Source organism: Chroicocephalus ridibundus, chromosome 2 (genome assembly GCF_963924245.1).
Source record: "Chroicocephalus ridibundus chromosome 2, bChrRid1.1, whole genome shotgun sequence".
In the NCBI taxonomy this organism is placed as follows: Eukaryota; Metazoa; Chordata; class Aves; order Charadriiformes; family Laridae; genus Chroicocephalus; species Chroicocephalus ridibundus.
The window spans coordinates 70939907-70955659 of NC_086285.1; positions in this window are offsets into that span (position 1 = coordinate 70939907).

A 15753-nucleotide genomic window follows, 5' to 3' on the forward strand; every position below is an offset into this window, starting at 1 on the left:
TTGTGGAATAGAAAAGTGCATAGGGTCCTCTGACATGTATCACACGGTGAATGTAGTGTGTGGATGTAAAGGTGCTCACTATCCCCCCGATTTGGTGCTATTTGTATGTATGTAGTTTTATTTCTGTGCAGAAAAGTGCTGTGCATGAGTACATAGGATTTTCATTCTTTGGCATGCATTCTGTTTTGTTCAGGGCTCTGGAGGTCATACAGTCTTTTGGCAGAATAAGGAGAATGGAGTCAAACATTGAGAAACTTGGCATCTTTTTTAATGGACTGCAAAGGGTTGGACAAGGAAATAAAAAAAGCAACCTGGGTTTTATACTTTGCTCCCATTTCTCAAGGCTGTCAAAACAATTTCAAGAGTTGATTCCTACATCCTTTTCTTTTCAGTGGAAACTGAGTAGTACTTGGTGTTCACCTCAAAGGCTACCTCACTAGCTTAAAAAGATTTTAAATTTTGAATTTGCAAATGGGAAATAAGGTTATTGTTTCTCTCTGTGATGTGAGTTCTTCTCCCTAAACCTTTTTCTTCCTACCTTCATCCCCCTTTTCTTTTTTCCCTTCCTCACAGAACAGCTAGGCTAGGACATGGACATAATCATTCAGGGCTTGTTACAGTGATAGAAATGGAAGTATTGTTCTGTCTATGCAATGTTTTCCCTTTGCATTACATTATCAAGCATTTGGTTCATTTTGGGTTTTGATATTCTAGTGTTAATAAGCGCATTATGGTGATAGCTGAGCAAAACCATTACAGGTAATGGGGTTCTGCTTGAATTCCTGAGACAGATTATTCCACAATGATTGGATCTCATTGTCAGGACTTTTGTTGTTTATTTGGTCTGATTGTACTCTGCTGCCTCTCAATTTCACACCTTTTCTTCTAGCCATGCTTTTCAAAATGGTTCATGTTTCCTACCCTTCTTTTCTTTCTCCTTTCTTTTGCATGTTCCAAAATTTGCGATGGTTTTCCTCTTGTTGCTGAGGAGAGAAATATCTATATTCTGAATAGTCTCCAGCCATTCCATTCCAAACATTTATTTGTCTCAGGCTGGTTTGCTAACTTTTGCTGGTCTTTAGCACTAGTAACAATACTAGTCCATTGTTTTGTTCTTTTGGGATTTTATAATGACTATTTCTGGAATAAATCTTTTCATAATGTAGAGAATGTGTCTATTATACGTACTAACTTCTTTCTCTTCTAGAAGGAGGTTTTGCTTGGGTACAGTCCACAGGAGGTAAAGTCTGGCTGGGACCCCTGCGGTGGCATTTTCAAGGTGTTCTTATGACACTAACTGATACCGTGACAGACAGGAACTCATTAGCTTAGGCGTGAGTCAGTGCCTTGAATGAACCATAAATACAGAGCGTCTCTGGAAGCAGTCAACTGCAACCCTGTTGAGAAAGGGGAATCACCTCAAAGTTGTATTGGAAGGAAAAAGATCCTTGTCTGCAGTATTAACCTTGACTTGGGAGTCCTAGCTGAGGAGAACCCTTAAATTACATGGGACTATCCTTCAGCAAAGGACAGGTTAAGGTACAATATTTCATTTCTGTCTGCCTCCAGATTTTGTGATTGATTTCCATGTTCTGGTTCTCAGTGGAAGAGATTGTTTTACTTTAGAGTTTGTCTCTTATGGTTTCCAAGGGGCTGGCAGATGTCGAGTACTCCTTTCCTACAGCGGTGGGGCTCTTGAAACTGTGGTATGGATTTGTTCTTGAAGTTTCCACAACCACGATGCTTATGAACAGGGCTTGTGCACCCTGAGCTGCAAGACTATGTTTGGAAGCTTAAAAGGTAGAAGTGAGAGAAAGGAGTCTGTGGGTAAAGTGCTAGCCAGAGCATCTCTGTCAAGCAGGATGATGAGGGGAGTGTCTCTGAAATGTAGGAACCCCCTCTCAGCCCACTCCTACCCCAGTACATATCAAACCTCTCTGAACATGCCAAGTGAACCTCTCTGTCTTGGTGAATCTTGGCTACGCTTTTGCTAAGTGTGGGAACTCATCTGTAATGTGCAGCTTCATAAATGATTCTGAAAGCATCATTTATCTGGAAAATTTTCTTGAAATTCTCCCTCTTTGGTTCCTTTTCCTTCTGATCTTGGATTTCGACAATGTGGGGAAAGAAGAGTCCCGTGAATATCAGAGCCTCAAACTCTGCTGCTGAGGCTGCAGGCCTTTCTTGGCTTTCTAGAAGAGAGATCTTGTGCTGATGAGGACTCACAGGAGCTTGCTTATACCAGATGTGTCACTTATTACTGCGATGGGGCTGGGAGGTTGAGAGGGAGCCTAGATGAGAGCTAGAAAAGTTGGTTGTCTGCATTGGATCTGCAAGAGAGCTTGTAGATTAAAGCTCTCTGCAGAATTGCTTGTAGAGCAAAGGCAGTGACAGTGCTTCTGATGTTTGGGTGGTAAGATGTATGAATTGGGGTTTTTCTGGATCACTAGTATAGACTCAACTTGGACATCTCTTGGTTTTCGTGATTTGTCTTTTAGGAAATGTACTTGGTCAGCCTTTATTGAAGACTTTTTTCCTTTCCTTAGTGATGAAAGAAAGGCTTGATGAGAGATGAGGGAGGGAGGGAGATAATAGGACTGAGGATTAGAATTGTAGTTATTTTTTAAAAATTCTTTTATTAAAAATGTGTTATGGTACTGCCCTACAATCCAAGCTTATTTACAAAGTGTTTGAAAGTGACGCAGTGCCTAAAACTCTTTGCATCCCAAATTGTCACACATAATAATAATAATATGAATGACCAGCAAAACATGTTAATGGGCATGTGGAACAGGAATGGGAATGGAAGCCACATCATTCTATTAATATTTTACAATGGATTCTTCCAGTGATCGAAAACATAAGTCATGATTCTCCTTCATTTATAGCTATGAGCTCTCTGTACATACCTATGTGCTGAAAAGCATTGATGCGCTATTGAAAGAGCACCACACTGCTCATTTAATCAGCGTTGGCTGTGTATTTTACATAGAGCAGATCAAATCTGACTGATTTATCACAGACTTTGAGGTAAATTTTCCTGTCCATGCAGGCATATTGCCCATTAATGAGAAAGGGGGTTAGACATGTCAGGCAAGAGCCTTCTGTTACCTGCTTACTGTGGTGCTTCTCCAGACGTGGTCCTGCCTATAAAGTCAGGCTATAGGTAGGGGTTTTGTTTTGGAGGATTAAACTGGTGTAGAGCTCTACAGAAGTAATAGGTGCAAATGAAACTCTATGCATAGGTCAGAAGGGAAGACTTCTACGTGCATTTCAATGTGAATTTATAAATAATTGCTGTAACAGTTTGTCTTCACTGTGCCGTTTCTTTCAGAAAAACTTACTCATTCTTTAAGATGTAGGGAAAGAGTATCAAAGTTATTTTTCTCCATTTAGTTTTCATAAAAATGCACAAGCTTGTTTATGCCGCAATGGCGCTAAGTACTCTGTCATTTATCATCACTTTGCCACTGTGTGCAACATGGTCACTCTGCATTGCCTAAAATATAAGATATACACATGATTAAAAACTGAAAGATGTTGGATACTCAGCGTGTAATTTACTTAAAATGTTTTAAGTGAATGGTTTTAAGTGAGTCAGTCTGGGGCCAGACTCTTTTCAGTGGTGCCCAGTGACAGGACAAGGGGCAAAAAGCACAAACTGGAACACAGGAAACTCCATCTCAACGTGAGGAGAAACTTCTTTACTTTGAGGGTGGCAGAGCACTGGAACAGGCTGCCCAGGGAGGTGGTGGAGTCTCCCTCCTTGGAGGTATTCAAAACCCACCTGGATGTGTTCCTCTCTAGCCTGCTCTAGGTGACCCTGCTTTGGCAGGGGGAGTTGAACTAGATGATCTCTGAAGGTCCCTTCCAACCTCTGCCATTCAGTTGTTCTGTGGTAGTCGTGTGCTTATGTACTCAATAAAGTCCACTTTGTCCTCTTGTGAATATTTACAATTTAACATAGTCACTAACACTTAAAGCTGTATATGGGGTGGGGTTTTTTGTTGTATGTTCAGTTGAGTCCGTCATCTAAGGAAAGAGATTTTCTTAGTCAGAGCAAATGTCTTCTGTTTTGTGCCTACAATAAAGTAGATACAAGCTGATCTTTGATAAATTGAGCCCCATAAGTCTGGCTGTGAGTATTTGGGAAATTACGTGGTTATTAAGTGATGGCCCAAAAAGAGATTTCTTCTGAATTTTGTCTACACTTGATGAAGAGAAGTTGCCATCACTTAAAGATTTCAATGTATTTGCGTGGCTTGTGTTACAAAGGAGTACAGTGCAAGACGTATGTTTAGTGTGTGTCTGAATACCCTAAGCCAAGGATGAAGACGAGTATGTGTCTGACTTCACTTGAACACAGGTAGGGACAGGATTTAAAAATGTTATATTGAATTAAAAAACCTTCCTCATCACATACTTTCTAATCAGGGCTATCTGTGGTGTATCAGGCTATTTGAAGTACTTCTGTGAGAAACTTTGGGTTCTGTTTGGGGCTTTGTCATTGGCCTGTGAACAGCTTTAAATCAGTAATTTCACTGGGTTGTGCCTCAGTTTCTCTGTCTGTAAAACTAAGATAATGTCTGTGACTAGCTTCATAAAAGATGCTGTGATGAACTTACTAAAACAACAGTAAATGAGAATGGTCTGGGTGGTAAAGATGTTAATTTCTTTTTTCCAGCTCTGCTTTAGTGCAGGTTATGTCTCAAGTTAGGATGGACTTCCTTTTAAAAGATGTTTGCATGAATCCCTTATTGCTTCCAGAACTCCCCATAAAACAAGTAATAAGATCAGACTTTGGGTAGGTGACTTGCAAGGGAAATCTCAGAGCTATAAGTACAGTGGAGTCAGTGGAATACTGCTCTAAATCCAGGCCAGTGCTGAATTCATGCTTTAAAAGGCTAATGGTTAGTCTTTAGTAGGAAAGACTCTAATGAAAACCAAGGCATCATTAACAGTCATGTAAAAGCAGAGCGGTTAGTCCTGGTATCCTCTTGCGTTCCCTCCTGGGAGACTAAATTGCACCACTGTACACTTTCTGTATGAATTAATTGGCTAAAGCATAGATCTTCACTTTCTACTCTGAATGCCAATGAAATCAGATCACTCCTTAGTCCATAAAATATTTTAGAACTATTCTGGGTGAAAGGTGTCAGGAAAGTGTAAGATGACGTTTTCCATTTATAACATTTCCATTACTTAACACAAACATACCCTAGTTTTAACTGCCATTGGTATGCAAATTCGGTGTCCCGTGTATTGAGAATTACCAGAATTATTTACTCTCACTAGACGGTAAAGCAATCAGAACTAGGGGCCTGTTAACAGCTCTTAGCCAAGGTGCATCTATGCTTCTTGAAGTGGATTATACCCATTCCCTGGAACATCCTCTTCTTAGATGCAATTACTTTTACGGTCTTGAGCAGGGGTATACCTAGGGATGCAATCGTGACAGCATCCCAGGGCTCTTACAGGTTGTCTTCACTCCCCGGGAAAGGGACAGACGCAGAACCGGGACACTGCCCAACACCTGTCCAACATCAGGTGCAATGCAGGAGCCCTGCAGTGAGCATCACAACTCTGATACTCTGACGTTATGGCACTCTGGGATTCCAGCGGAAACGCGTTTTCTCTGATTCCTTTTACCAGAGGAGACGCAATAAGTCTATTTCTGGATACCTGAAGGAAACAGGACCCTGTAGGCTCCAGGCTGTCTTTGGAGAGCATTTCTGTGGTCAGTGCTTCACTCGTGTTGCGTAATGACAGAAAGAGTGGAAAGAGTACATTTAGGTTTATAGGTCTTGGTAGAAATTTGTATTGTCTGCCAAAATGTTTTGTAGACTTTTAGTGTCAAAAGCTGAGTAATGTTGCCGTGTAAAGTTCACTAGTGAAATATCTCTGGTTGTAGGAAGCCCAGGTGAACAAGTGTTATTCTCTTGCTATTATTTTTTTCTGGTTTATGAAAAAACAAGATGTAGTTCCCTTAGCAAAATCTGTGGATATTCTAAAGTATCTTTGCCCTTTTTCTTACAAAAAGGTTTGTTTTTTGTTTTTGTTTTTGTTTTTTTTTAAAGTGCTTTTGGACTTGCTTGTCAGTAACATTCACTGAGCTGTACTAATTTTGAAAAATTCAGAATAGAGTTTTGCCACTTTAGAGATAATCCATGAAAGCTCTCTTCCTGCAGACTGCAATAAATCATCCCCTCCACTAAAAGCCTGGATGTCATTTGAAATTTATTGCATGGAACTGGTAGTGGACTTAAAAGCCATTTCACATGTCTTATTACTCCAGTCATCTAATTTATGGGTTTCAGCCACAATTGTAGTCGGAAAAGTATTTTCCTTCAACTGATTAATATGATTTCTGTTTTGCATTCATTTCCCTTTTTATAATTTTCTATAATCATTGCAAGAGACTTTGGCATCCAGCGTTTAGATATGAAACTGAAAGAAAGGTGCCAAGACAGACTGATGCAGATTGACTAAGCTTTACTGGCTCTTAGCTGCACTTGTCAAAAGGTATCTCGGTTATTGTTAGTTGAGCAATCTTGCCCTAGGAAAGAGAAAGCTGTCAGGAGCTTCCTTGTTTAACTTGAGAATCTGTAGCTCTATGGAGGGAGTATGAAGGCAACCTATTAAACGCAGATGAGGTAAGCATAAGTAACACAGCACAAAGAATAATAAGATATTGTCGTGCTTTTCTTTCCATTTGTTAGTGCGAAGACTAGTTTGCATTTACTCTACTAGGTAAGAGTGCCTTTTGATTCTCATTAGGCTGATCACCACAAGGAAAGATAGTATGAAGGACATATGTAAACCAAATAAAGAGAAGTACAGGTATTAACCTCAAGATGCACCATGTTACCCCTTCTACGAGTTTAGTCTTATGCTCAATTCTGTTGATATGAGTGCTACGTGAATTGGTAATTCTGCAACACGCATTACTGGTGTATGTGGTCTGCATGTATGCTTGCATGAATAATTTATAATGTGTATTATGAAAGTATCAAAAATTCTACAGGCACCTTCCACAAGAAGAAATACCGCATAATTCTTGCTCTGACTAGCTTATGCTATTCTTAAATATGGCCCAGCTTATATTTGTACCATGGTAATGGATAGCTGGTGAGGAACAGCACCAGTGATACCACAGCTACTTCCCCAGCATCAGAGCATGGCTTGAGGCATTAAATGCTCTCACTGTATTTACCTCGTATATAAGTCAGTGCAATGGTGACGGGTCAGGCACAGACCCACCCAGAACTGCTTAAAGACAGTCCGTGAGGCGTTGGGTGAAGTTTGTCTGCAGCACAGTCTTTCCCTTGTCTGGTGACCGTGGCCTGGATGCCCAAAGATTAGGTGTCTGAGGGCAGAGCCAAGCTGTGTGTGATGCTGCTTCGTCAGCTGGGCAAAACTATGATTACTGGCCAGAGTGGTGACTTTACTGTGGATGTTGATATGCTACAGACAGATGTTTGAAACCAATATATGCTTCACTACATGTTTATATAAATATAGAGTCTAATGCGGCGGCGGAGGAGGAAGTCATACAGCTCTGACTCCCCAATACCCATTGTCTCTTGTTTCCTGAGAATTTGAAAAGATTAAAAACAAGAATGGTGTAAAGAGAAATCCTACTGTGGTTTCTACAATGCATGTTTTCTGCTAATAACACCTTGGAGGCGGTGCGAAGTAACAGCTGAGGTGCTTAAGGGCACCTCTAGTGCCATCTACCTCCTGTGCACATCTGTGGATTTGGGCACGCATCCAAAAGGAGGCTGAGAAGAAAACCAGGCAAGGCTGAGACCATTGCAACAGGAGGAGGAGATAGTCCTCTGCTGCCGAATATGTAAGTTTCTGGGTGTAACCTGGGCACTCCAAGGTTCAGGATGTTTGCCAAGTGTTTGAGTAAGAGCAGACCTCAGAACACCAGTTTGATGCAAGGGCACTGAAATTGCTCCTTGTGCTGCCAGGAGGAAACACTGCACCTGGGGTGCCTCCTGCTCCCCCTGAAACAAGCGGCCACCGGTAGACAGATTCTGCAAGTATGGTAGAAATACTGCCTGCCTCCCGCCCCCGTCTCTGCTGGGTGATGGTGCGTGAGGAGCCTCAGTGTCCAGGTTCAGTACAAGTGGATCTGGCAAGTCTAAATGGCAGTTTTGTAGGGAATTTGCTCTCGGTTACCACCGCTGAATAGAAAGCTGACGCTGTAACAGAGAATACAACGCTGGAAGTCCCAAGATGATGAAAGATTAATGAGTAAGGGTTAGGCTCGCAACAGCTGTTTCTTTCTTTCCTGCACTTAGACAGTAATGTTATGCAAAGATAAACATATTAGCCAAATATTAACTCTTTTTAAAACACAACAAAAAGCAGCGTGTGACAGGTTCCTATATCTAAAATGGAATAATGCAGGTTGCCAGTTTCAAGCTGAGCTCAATTGAGCTGCTACTGGAATTTCAAAAGAAGATTGTTTTGTATAGCACCATCGGTTTGCATTAGGATTTAATAATGAAACAAAGACTTGTTTTCCATGCAGAGAAGTTTATCTAGGAACCAGATCTTGAGCAATTAATGCAGCTACTACAGCCATAAGACCTAAGGTGATTTACCCAATTTGAGGCTTGCAAAGTAAGCGCTGCATATTTTCTGTTGTTAATTTTTCACAGTTCATACTTCAGCATAATGATCTGTCTGTAGTTGGACAATATTTTTGGGAATGTTCAATGTGAAAATTAATTTGCTTCATCTGTAGTGACGTCTTCTTTGTGTTTGCTTCCTGCGAATGTTCCTGCTGTCAAGTTTTGCTGGCACAAATATGTAAAGGCACCATTTATTTATTTATTTATTTATTTATTTAAACTACATGCACAATTATTTGTGCTGGAAGTGCATGTACGCTCTTTTAGTCAGGAAACAAAAAAAAATATGTGTAAATACTCTCAATTAACTGATAGAGTTTGAAAATAAAATATTGAACTATCTGTGTGTGCGCTTGCAGAGAGTTGAAACAGAGATTTGCCCTGAACTCAACTGGATACTTTCAAGTGAATTTTAAACTACTGTGGGGGGAAGCCGAATTAATCTAATAAATTCCTTATAGTGAATTATTTGTTCAACTGTTTAATAAGTATTTCAGCCTATTGTATCTTAATTATTTACTTCTTGCATTTGGTTTTCGTTTTTAAAGCAACATGTTTGGGTTTTTTTTATGAAATAAATGGGTTTCGTTATCTGGTCCCTTTATTTTTTTCACTCTGAGGTGGTAGGTATCAAAGGCAAACGTACAATCATTGTGCTGTTTCTTCACCTTGCCACACTTGGAGTCTTCTATCCATTGTTTTCTGTGAGACGGAGACAAAAAAAGACTAACTGGGAAGTGAGGCCCCAGAGCAGTGCAGCTCAGCAGACAGCAGATTGCTAATGGCACCTGTATTTCAGTTTACAGTAGTGTCTGCTAACAACACACACAGTGCACTCTGCTTGATTTTTTTTTTTGTTTTTTTTTTTTAGCCCCCCCCCCCTGCTCTTTTCCCCCACTCCCACACGCTTAATTAGAAAATCTGATGCAGCCAGAGACGTTATCTGCCATACCGTGTGTGTTAGTGAGGAATGCATTCTTTGATGTTGCTGATAAGCTTTTCTGTGTTGTGGGTAGTTAATTGGTAGTGGAAAGGAAATGTCTGGACTAGTGTAAAAGGAAGCTTCCTAACTGTCTCTCCTGCAGCTGGTCTCACTGGTTGATGAGCCAAGGTGTGGTATTGATGTAGCAGTGGTGAGGAGGTCCTGCCAATATTGCCCACCCCCCAGCAGAACTGTGCGGAGCACCTGCACCTTTGGAACCAGTTCTGAATTCTTCTCGTCTTTCATCTTTGTAAGGGAACAAAAAATAGGAATAAAACACAGTTCTTCCCAAAACCTGGAGGGCCAAATTTCCTGCTGGTATAAATCAGCATGTGCATGTGCACTGTAATCTCTCCTCGGGTCATGCTAGTCCATCAGCCCTTTGAGAGCAGGGAATGTGGATGGTGAAGCATTTGTAAAACAGTGAACTAGCCAACGGGTTAGATCCTTGCAAAGGTCAAAATAAGAACCTCGGGTTTATTTGAGTTTTTCTGCAGCTTTCAAGCCTCATTTTGTTTCTCAATCTTATTTTGCTTTTGCTAAATAGAAGAACTTAGCTACTGAATTCTAGCTCCCTGTTTACAGTCTTAGAAACTGTAGTCAAATCTGGCTTTATTCTTTTATTGTAAATAGACAGTGGAAGGATCATGATCTTTCTCTGCAGGACAAGGCATATTTGGGGATTTTGTTTTTGGTTTGTTCAGCAGTATTAGATCATCTGGCTTTTTCTTAGATTTCTGCCTTTTTGCTATTATTGCTCACAAGACAACTTTCTTCATCCAGTAATAGATTACTGTCATTGTGAAAGGTCCTTCTGTTCCTAACGAACTCCTAGTTCTTTGGCGCTGTTGGTTTATTATGTCTTTTTCCTTCCCTGCTCCATTTTCTACAATGTCTAGTTTCTGTTTTATACTTACTATTTTCACCATTCTCTTTCTTGCATTTGTTATATGCATTTCAAAAAATTATAGATGCTTTCATTTCCATTGTAAGCCTGGCTGCATTTCTGTAATTTCTGTAACCAGTGTGGTTTAGTTTGCCTTTTTTTTTTTTTTTTTTTTTTTGCATAATTACAATGTGGCTTTTCAGATACCTAATAAACTATTCTTAAGCTCTTGCCAATCATCGTCATCTTTCCATCATGTATTTTTTTTTTCTGCTGGCTGAATTTGGCCCTGATTGTATTCACCGTTTGGAAACTGAGCCTTGAAGAGCACCAAGTGGAAAGGTAACTGGTTTGAACTTTGTGCTGTGCGAGTGTAACAGTTGTACTGGAGCCATGCGCACTTCTACGTAAGCAACACTAGTTTTTAATTCTGATTCTATCCCTTCTCATCTGCTAAAATAATATGTAGTGTAGGATGAAGGTCCTCCCTCGGTGAGACCCAGACACCACCCACCTCCTTTTTTTTTTTTGTCACTAAATTACTATGATTGACTTTCGTTGTTTTCCTACCCACCCACCCCCGTGTGGAACTGACAGAATTAGCTAATAATCGACGCTTGTCTTGCTGGGAGTTCCACAGTGGCTTGGGTTAGTTGAAGGGCTCTGGCAGAGCTGTCAGGCCCAGTACTGACCCTGCTTGCCGTCTGCTGTGTGCTGGTAGCACATGTGGTATGCAGAACTGCTTCTTTCTTGGCTACCCTGGTGTGGTTGAATGGATGGCAATTACACGAAGGTCCAGTTATTTAAAAGAGATCCAGAGCCGCTCAGAACAGATTTTCTGTGTTAAACAATTAGCTGAGTACCAAGATATTAACCAGATGTGCTAACCTTTGGGCCAATTTTTGCAGTCTGGTTCACAAATGTGCGGTAGGAGAGGAGATTCAACCTGTTTTCCCTCCTCATGCAACGTCAAGGGAAAACCATGATACTGAGAATGCCAATGAGGAGAGCCAGATGGTTAGCTATTCTTGGTCATGCGCCTTTCACAGTGTTGTGCTGCCCTTCTTGCTTTGTTCCCATCTGTATCTGCAGTGCTACGTTCCATGTTGAAGGGGAGCATCTAGAAAGCGTGAGAACACAACAGAGGAGGAAAAACTCAATGTTGCCCAAAATAACCAGATTTGGAATTAAGGCTTGAAGAGGATTTAACTTCAGTGATATCTGGGAGGTTATAATATCTGGGTGAGTTAGTGAAGTGTGAAGCCTGATTTCCCTTACCACTGGCAGTATGGTCCCCCCAAGAGAGATCACCAAACTCCCAGGGTCTGCCAAAGGGTAACGGAATCTGTGAGAAAAGGCCTCATCCAAATTAATTTGTCTGAGAAGAGAGGCCGAGGAAAAGCTTTGCAGGGGAAGGTCTTGGAAATGACGAAAGAGAAGATAACTTAGGTAGCATCATATTCTTTCCAATTCATCTGTTTGGTCCTCTAGCTTCAGGTAGAAGGATGCTAAAGTACTGATGCGCATGAATGTCTGATTCCACTTTCACTCCTTAATCTCTGTGAAATCAGGAACTAGGCAGCTCTGTTTGCAAGCTGCGAGGGAAGCATATTACAGCCTCACTTGTGATCAACCTCAAACTTTCCTATCGTGACAGTGTCTTAGGTCAGTGACTGCACATATAGTACGACAGGCCACGCCACTTGCAGGGTGTATGGTATGTGTATGGGATGATGACTTCTACTAGTCTGTTCAATGCACAACTTTTCAATTTGAAATACAAATTGCGAAGTTGTGCCTTGCACAAACTATTAATAACTTGTATTTCAGGTGGCTAAGTAAATACAGCTAGTAACACACATACACCACGGATTAGTAACTCTTTTTGGTGTTTGAAAAAATCACAATCCTCTTACAGGTTTTGCACTGACTTGAAAGGACATTTGAAGGCTGCAGTGGTGTGACACAATCTCTGCTAGGGCTGACAGGGCATGAGGAGGATTTTGTATTTTATCTCTTTTCTTTCCTGCTGCTACTGACTCATCCACTCTTTTTGCTGTCTGTTTACGCTCATTTATATGCACTTACTCAGCTGACTGGTTAAGTTCCACCACCCACTTACAACTGCAATGAATAATGGCTTAGGCCCAGTGTCTCACAAGTGCAGGCCCCTCACACATCAATGTCATTACTGGAATTGCTTTTACTGATAGCAGCCACGTGGCAGATGTGCAGAGAGCAGCCTGCAGAACCAGAAGCATGAAGAGCATCATTCATCAGGTTTGCTTACAAGAAGTCATTTTGTCTGTTGTGGTCCCCTTCCTCCCCCATCCTCTTCCTTCCACTGCCCGCGATTGCAACACGTGCTTTTCTCATTGTCTTGGTTTTTCACGTCATGGTTTTAAGTCAGGACTCTAGATGGGACTAGGTTGTGTGTTGCTGTTGCATGGAACCTTTGAAAAAGGTTCAAGAAATCTCTTTTGCTTTTGGAGGAAGCTTCATTACTGCCACATGCACCAGATGAGTCTGATTCATCTCTAGTCAAAGATGGTACCTGTCTGCATACTTCAAGCCAGTTGCTTAACTTAAGCCATTGCTTTTTGCCTGAGCTGGAACCTCACAAGGCCCTTATAGGCACAGACAGCAATAGGTGCATAGTTCCATCCCTGCAATGCGACTCATTGGAGGATAAAGTCTGCTCCTTAAAAGGACAGGGCAGCAGTAGCTTTGCTCTGATAGAATTCCATCTCAAGTGTATCATTCATGTGTTTCCGAGGAAGGAGCCTTTACCACATGTGCTACTGTGCCCAGAGACTTGATGGGGATGCGACTGATTGGACCCAGTCTGCGCTTGCTTATTTTGTATGACTGTAAGTACCTTCTGGGTATTGATGATTTATTTGGACTTTTGTTTTATTGTATTTTAACGAAGTGCCTCTGCTTGCTTGGAACAATCGCCGCAATGAATCCAGTAAGCTTTCGTGACCTTAAAAACTGAGCACTGGCATTAGATTTAAAAGGGGGGGTTGTGGTGATTGTTCTTAATTGAATCTGAAAGACAAAAAAGACTTTAAAGATCTCAGTTGGCATATGAAAGAATGCCCTCTTCTTGTTCTAGGTTGTATTGTCTCATTAAAATGCCCTCTTTCCTGTAATCACTATTTCACAGTTCAGCCATCTCCAGATACTGTGAAACAGCTGTGCAAAGGTCAAGTACAAGAGGGCAATGGGAAAAGAAAATGACACCACAGCTCCCAGGGTTTCCAACCACCCTGTTAACAAATTTACTGACACAGGGCATAATTTTTACTGACGCTGCCCATTTTTTACTGACACTGACTCTTAAGACTCCATAGGGAGCAGATGCTGACATCTCCCTTGACTTTGAAAAGCTTATTGCTGAAACAAAATGGTTTTATGCAAAGATTTACATACAGTGTCTAAACATTAAGCAGGGGATCAATAGTTCTTCAAGTCTGAGTAATGATCCCATGTGGCAAAGCTACATTTTAATTAATAAGAATGCATCCATACTTCATCTTTGTACTTCTTTTTTTCCTTATCTTGGAGGGAACCAGCGCATCCAGAGTTTGTTGAAGCACATCCCTGTTTTTTATCACATACTAGTCCAAGTCTTTTTGGGCTTTGATTCTGCTTTGAGACTTGCGCAGACGTACCTGACACCCATATGACTTTTTAGTGAGGTCGGTGGAGCTTGGCAAGTATCTGTGTATCCTTGCAGATCTTACTGTAAGATCAAGCCCTTGGTTAAGAGGTAAACGTGGCTGGTAGATCTCAAAAGAGCTTGTCACCTCCTGGACAGATTTAATTTAAAATAGACCCTGTTGTTCAGAAATAAGAGTTGTCTGTTTTAGCACCATGCTTAGCTTTTGTCTCCTTGGTCCCTCCAGTTGTTTGCTGTTGACTTTTCAGTCCTACATAAACATGGTTTTGTCTGGTTCATCTCTTAAACCCGACCCCTAAACTGTGCTCTATGTGGTGCACTTGAAATTTTTTCCCCTTTTGCTGCTTGTGTTCCCTCTCAGTTGTTGACTGTGACTGGAAAATAGGCGTACAAAGCATTTTGCATTCTCTGAATGTACCACACAGTAATTCTGCTGTCTGAAAACTCTGTAATGTCAATAATTGATGCACTTGAGAAGTGGTAATTAAATTAGTTAATTATGCTGGTAAAATTACATGCAATTATGTGACTGCAGGGTATGTTTAGTAAATTAGGCTTTCCCATACTCACTACATATTGTGGTGCCAATTTTGTTCCTTGATGATTAGGTAGCTTTTGATACTTCTTAATTGATTTAATACCTGGATCTTCATTAGCCCTCGATTGCTATGCAATGTATGTCTGACTTTTTTCTCTCTGATATTTCACAGAGTATCATTCATCAAAAAAAATCAATCTGTACATATATACATATTCCTGTCAGATGTTAAAGCATCAAGACTTCAGGGAAAATGCTCTCTTCTACAAGTGTCTTGCGGTGACTTGCCCACTCCTGCGAGATGCCAATCAACTAACTGTCCCTGGGAACCCTCTAATATAGAATGACTGATTTCATTTATATTTCTCTTGAAAGATCCAAATAAATAGGTGTCTCAGGGAAGACTGGCACGGTGACACTGTTTTAATGACACCTGTTATCCTTGCAGAGAGCAGTGAAAGGTTATTAAAAGGTAACGTTAATTCAAATACAAATTTCAAGGGGGTCAGATTGATTGTCTGCTGCATGGGTGGGGTTTGCTGTTCTTCATTCATGCTCGCTCAATATTTTACGTGTCAGAATCGCCTCGCAGCAGATGGTTACCTTCATGCTGGCTGTGTTTACTATCACAAACCTTTCCCAGATCTGCTTTTCTCCACACCCCATATTTCCCCCCATCAGCACATACTCTATTGCTGTCAAAAATGACGCTTCTGAGTGTGATCCGTGTTTAGGTAAATTAGTGACAAACTGTACGAAAAAGCAAGATCACGTAGATTGAGCTGCGCTCTTTTGTTTCTGTTCATAGGGCAGAATAGTTGTGGGAGAAAGGAAAGGGTAGGGTGGATCAATTGCTTGTTCTTTGGCTTTGGAGTCACGAAGCAAATAACATTGTCTCTACCTGAGAGCAGTCCAGCAATGTGCCAGTATCAAAAGCGGTGGGATCTGAATGACAGAGCAGTTAAGTAACTGGACTGAACTGACCTGAGAAGAAAAGGTCCCGCTACTGTGACGACT